Source organism: Prunus mume, linkage group LG6 (genome assembly GCF_029339155.1).
Source record: "Prunus mume cultivar Tortuosa linkage group LG6, ASM2933915v1, whole genome shotgun sequence".
Lineage (NCBI taxonomy): Eukaryota > Viridiplantae > Streptophyta > Magnoliopsida > Rosales > Rosaceae > Prunus > Prunus mume.
This window is the reverse complement of record NC_142703.1, coordinates 16,823,870-16,829,889: the sequence shown is the minus strand read 5'-3', so window position 1 is coordinate 16,829,889 and position 6,020 is coordinate 16,823,870. Positions and strand designations below refer to the sequence as shown.

The 6,020-nt window shown below is 34.1% G+C and overlaps 1 pseudogene across 1 annotated transcript; it reads left to right on the top strand.

Moving 5' to 3' along the window:
• Nucleotides 1-1,352: 1,352 nt before the first annotated feature.
• LOC148916268 (putative CoA ligase CCL6) lies at nt 1,353-5,050 on the top strand (annotated as a pseudogene). The gene is made up of 4 exons (XR_016127998.1): nt 1,353-3,628; nt 3,987-4,232; nt 4,402-4,531; nt 4,708-5,050. The product of XR_016127998.1 is annotated as a putative CoA ligase CCL6 (transcript).
• Nucleotides 5,051-6,020: the final 970 nt, after the last annotated feature.

Below are 6,020 nucleotides of genomic sequence, written 5' to 3'. Positions count from 1 at the left end.
CTCTCTCTCAAGGAAAGCAGAACTTGAAAAGCTATTATGATCAGTAGAGTAACAATAATATTTAGAAGTGAAGAATCACTTTATCTCTTAATTACTAGGACAACAAAAGTTGAAAACGTTCTTTTAATCCAATAATATACTTACAAAGGTTAGAATTAAAGAATCACTTTATAATACTTCAATTGACCTGCTACTTTTATTGGATTTTTTAGTATTTTTTTTAATAACTTTCATATCATATTAGTACATCCACCACACAGACACATCTTTCCTGCTCTATTTTTCGTCTATCTTGCTTCTAAAAAGTTAATTATTAATTTTTCTTGAACATGGTTTTCTTTTGTTTGTTGTAAAAAAAAAAAAAAAAACAGAACAAAAAAAGAAAAAAAAAGGAGAGAAACTTTTGTATATTGAATGAGAGAATTGTCAACCTCATAGAGAGCCAACACACAAACCGACATTTCGTGTTAAAAAAGGGAAATTCCAAATGCAATACCTGCGAGTCTCAAGACTTTCTATTTGTCTTCTCCTTTTAACACTCCTCATCTTGACATTCTATCTTTCCCTCTGTTTTCTTTAATTTGCTTATTTTGAACCACTAACAGAGCAATGGGATTCCCAAATTTTTTCAAAACTGAAAATAGTTGATATAGAAATTGGAAGAAAAGGTGGAACTGTTTTTTTCCCTTTTTTCTAATTCTGTGTTTAAGGAAAAGAAATTATTAACGTGTTGGATTTGGTGAGATTATCTCTATAGCTCTTGGACATTTTTATTTTTATCTGAATTTTGATCAGTTTGAGTCATAGTGTTTATTAGTGCTACATATTTTACACTTTTTTTGTGATTGAATGTGTGAAATTTTTTGTATGTTTGGCTTCTGTTTTCTTTTATATCTAATTTTTTGCCGGCCTTTCAGAGCCATTGTTTAGTTGTAGTCTATGATAAATGATGGGAAACATTACAGATTTGGGGGTTCTCATTACAAGCGATGGTCTTTTTAGTTGTTTACTCTGTTGTCACTAGCTGGATTTGGCTTTTTCTGGGTTTGAAATTGTTTTTATATTTTATATGCTTTGACAAATTCTGATTGAATTTGAACTCTAAACCTTAGTGTTGAAAGATTTTTGCAATAAAGGATCCCTTATATATATTCCCAATGTGTCTTCATTTGGTTGTAAATATACACAAATCAATGTCTTTGTGTGTGATTTGAAGGATTGCTGAGGTGTGGGAAGAGTTACAGACTGAGGTGCATAAATTATCTGAGGGCTGACTTGAAGAGAGGGAACATCACTGCTGAGGAGGAAGAAACCATTGTTAAGTTACACACTGCTTTGGATGATAGGTATATATATACCCTCATTTTTTAATTAAATAAATATCTTTTTATATAGTTCTCTTTGGCCGGCTTTTCTTTCTGTATAATATATCTATGCTCAGAAAATATGAATGTAACCATTCTCAATTCGCTCTTAGTTTGTGAGTTCTAATTTTATTAAGATCCCTCTTTGAACAGGAGAAATCCGGTAGCCTGATACTTTATAGAACCCCTTAACTGCCCTAAAAAAGAGAACCTATCTGGTAGCCATGTTTCCTAAATTTAAGATCCCCTTAACTATTAACAATGCTCAACATATCAGATAAAAAAGGGAACTCATCTTGCCCAACTAATTGAAAAAGCCGATCTAATTGTTTGGTGTTAATTGTTGTTGTAGTGATAGATTTAGATGTTTACAATATCTGAGCATGTTGGTGAATCCTTTGAGTGTTTTGACAATTGGGCTTTCTTTTTTTGTTTTTGATTTTCACATTGTTTAGTTTATAGAGTTTTTGTACAAGTAAAGAAAGCCTCTGGATTACAAGGTTGTAATTTGATATGTACGCTTTTGCTGTTGTTTTTACTCTGAATTTTATCATTAGTTTTGTTTTCAATTGAGGATCCATATACATTAGCTATTGTTTTGTTTACAAAGGTTAGAACTAAAGAATCACTTTATAATATTTCAATTGATCTGCTACTTTTATTGGATTCCTGGGTATTTTTTTCCTTCTTATTTGACTTCCATATCATATTAGTACATCCACCATATAGACACATCTTTCATGCTCTATTTTTTGTTCGTCTTGCTTTAAAAAGTTTATTATTAAATTTTCTTGAGCATGGTTTTCTTTTGTTTATTGTAAAAAAAAAAAAGGAGAAACTTTGGTAGATTGAATGATAGAGTAGAGAGCCAACACACAAACGGACATTTGGTGGTGGAAAAGGGAAATTCCAAATGCAATACCTGCGAATCTTGGGACTTTTATTTGTCTTCTTAACACACTCTTCATCTTGACATTCAATCTTTTCCTATGTTTTCTTTAATTTTCTTATTTTGAATCACTAGCAGAGCAATGGGATTCCCAACTTTTTTCAAAACTGAAAATGGTTAATATAGGAAATGGAAGGAAAGGTGGAACTGTTTTTCCCCCTTTTTTCTTTTCTTTTCTATTTCTGTGTTTAAGGAAAAGCAATTATTAACGTGTTGGATTTGGTGAGATTTTCTCTATAGCTCTTGGACATTTTAATTTTTATCTGAATTTTGATTCGTTTGAGTCAATAGTGTTTATTGGTGCCACGTATTTTACAGTTCTTTTGTGATTGAATGTGTGAAATTTTTTGTGTATTTGGCTTCTGTTTTCTTTTATATCTAATTTTTTGCTGGCATTTCATAGCCATTGTTTACTTGTTGAACCTAAAATCAAGCTCTGCCTGAATACCAAACGAAAACCTAGCTGATTTAAGGACACAAAATCTACCTCGCTCTAATCTCTCACTCTGATCTCTCGCTCAGATCTCTCGCTCTGGTCTCCCAGGCTCGTATCTCCCTCAGATCTCTCGCTCTGGTCTCGCGGGCATATCTCGCTCTGGTCCCACGTCATTTTGTTTTCTTTTTGATGCGATGAGCGTGTTTTGAAAAAGAAAAATCTATGTTTAAAAACGTTAATTGACTTTCTAATTTAAATTGTTTTCAATGACTAATTTAAATATTGGTCAGAAAATTAAGTCATTAAAAATTAAAAACGTTACTGAGCATGTAGTATTATTAGTCATTAAATTCACTATATTTGTGACCATTATTTATGTGGTCACAAAGAAATTGGTGACTACGGACCTTTTTTCTTGTAGTGTGATTATCTCCTCGTGCTAATCATATGACATGACACTGAAATTGATCACCTAATAAAGTTTCATCTAGTAGTGCGTTGAGGAAGATGCTGTTCCAATATGCTTATAACTAGTGTAGTGACGATAAAATGGAAATATTTTTGTTTGCATTTGCATCTCTACAATAAAACTAATGGAGATTTAATTGACAGCAAGTTGGCAAATCTGGAGAAGGGTCTGCCATTCCATTCTTGAAATAGCTATTTTACATTCTAACAAGGTGCTACTTGTGGCAGATAAAACAAGCATTAGGGAGACGAGTTCGTATACTGTTGTCTGGTGCTGCACCGTTGCCTAGGCATGTGGAGGAATTTTTTAGGGTCACCGCCTGCACTACTTTGTCACAAGGATATGCTATAGTTGGATGAACATCTGCTAAGTTATCTAGGAAATATATAGAATCATATAAATGGTGTTAGGTAATCTTCATAGGTTTTGCAGTGACCTTTTTATTTGGCCAAAAAAAAAAGAAAAGACATTGTGATGCGGACTTGACCTAGCATGAATTCATTCTCATCTTTGAAGAAGCTGGTATTAATTGTTTAACTGATGAAATCTGAAGGATAAATAATTTTGAAAATGCAGGAAAATTTATAAGATATTTACTTATCATTACAACTATATATGCATGATTTAGGATGTACCATGTATGCAAGATTTTCTAGTTAGTGACGCGAGCTTTTTAAATTTTGATGCACAACAAATCAACAGTAGTTTATAAAAGTTTTCCTTAAAAAAAGAGCTTTCCATCGGCTTGTTAAGCTCTTTGACATGTAGGCCTCACTGAAAGCTGTGGTGGATGTCTTACGTCCATTGGCAATGTTTTTCCTACGATGGGAACTGTGGGAGTCCCCATGACAACTTTTGAAACAAGGCTTGAGTCAGTGCCAGAAATGGGATATGATGCACTTTCCAGTGTGCCACGTGGAGAGATCTGCCTGAGAGGAAAATCCTTGTTTTCTGGTTACCACAAGCGACAAGATCTGACAGAGGAAGTCCTTATTGATGGGTGGTTTCATGCTGGTAAAAATTCTTACAATAGTTAGCCATACAGTTGAATGAAATAATTTACTTGCTTGATGGTTAGTCTTTTGGCTTGTCCAAAAGTCACCACTGTGCATGTTAGAATGTTTTGTTGATGGTTAATTGTTGCATTAAAAGGTGGTATTTCTTGACTTTGAGTGGATTGCAGGTGACATTGGAGAATTGCAGCCTAATGGAGCAATGAAAATTATGGATAGGAAAAAGAATATATTTAAACTGTCTCAAGGTGAATATGTTGCTGTGGAAAACATTGAAAGCAATGCCCTCTTATCACATCGGTACGTTGCTTGTTACTACATCCAATAGAAGTAGAACTATTTCCATACATTAGGACTCGCCTCTGTTTTCCTCCATTGACGAGTTTGTATTTTTGGTTTAATTAGTGAAAATTTCCTTTTAGTTGTTTTCCTGTTTTCAAAAGTTGTGGATATCTGCACTTTCCTCTGGTTTGTAGATTTGGGTTTATGGGAACAGCTTTGAGTCGTTTCTTGTTGCTGTGGTGGTCCCTGACAGAAAGGCATTGGAGGATTGGGCAGCGGAGCATCATTTGACCGATGATTTTAAATCATTATGTCAAAAAGTGAAGGCAAGAAAGTACATTTTGGATGAGCTCAATAGTGTTGGTCAGAAGCAGCAAGTATGTAGATAATTGTCTCCTCAACTCCCTGTTTCTAATTCGATGCTCTGTTAATGTCCACTCAGTCTGACTTGGATGTTAGTTTGTGTATAAATAAAGATAATATGAAAGTTCTGGTTTGAAAAAACCATATATATATATATTGCCCCAATGTCAGTTATTTGTGCTTGCATTTACACACAGAAATGCTATATTCATTCACTCTTTCAGTATAAATGTCAGATACTTGACAAGAAATGCTTGCTTACCAAACCTTGTGTATGGAAGTTAAAAACAATAAAGAATTAATGGCTACTTTACTTCTGATCTCTCAAGTACCAATTGCATCTACATTGCTATGGCCCCAAAACCAATGATAACTGATTCTCAATAGATCTTGGTTTATGCAGTGTAAAATAATCAATGATAACCAACAATTAGGAGCCTATTCCTCTTCTTCTTTCACCCGTTCATGGACATATGATGTCTTCCCAAGCTTTAGAGATTAGGATACCTGTCCAATTTCGAAGATGATTTCTAACACATCACAGAAACACGAACAGATAAACATCTAGATCCAGGAACATATTCCGGAATACAATTGAAAGAGAGAAAATCCATCAATCTCAAAGATCATTTGTGATGCAGTTCAACAATTTGGTTTAGAATGAAATTAAAGCATAGATAACGAGTTAATAAATTCCTTGATCAAGGTCCTCTGTTATTTCACTACATGATCCTGTCTTTGTTTGGTCAAAAGGATTTACTCACAGTTCATCAGAAAAGAAAAATTATTATATAGGATGAACCTGTGTCGTTTTGGACATTTCCACTACCCAGCTAGTCAACTATTGCTCCCATAATTGAACTGAAAAAGATGTTTGACGTTTCAACGGAATCACACTGGCCTTTCCTTTTTCTTTTGTTTCTTTCTTCCCATCATTGTCTTCCCTTCTTTGACTTCGCAGTGTTCTCATAAAGAGGTTGAAGCTCGCAGCAAACTTCCTCGCAGCTTCCCTCGCTCATAAAAACACACCAAACTAATCAATTATTGCTCCCGTAATTCGACTGAAAAGACGTTTGAAGTTCCAACGTAAGCACACTGTCCTTTCCTTTTTTTATTGCATTCTTTCTTCCTTTCTTCGCAGCGT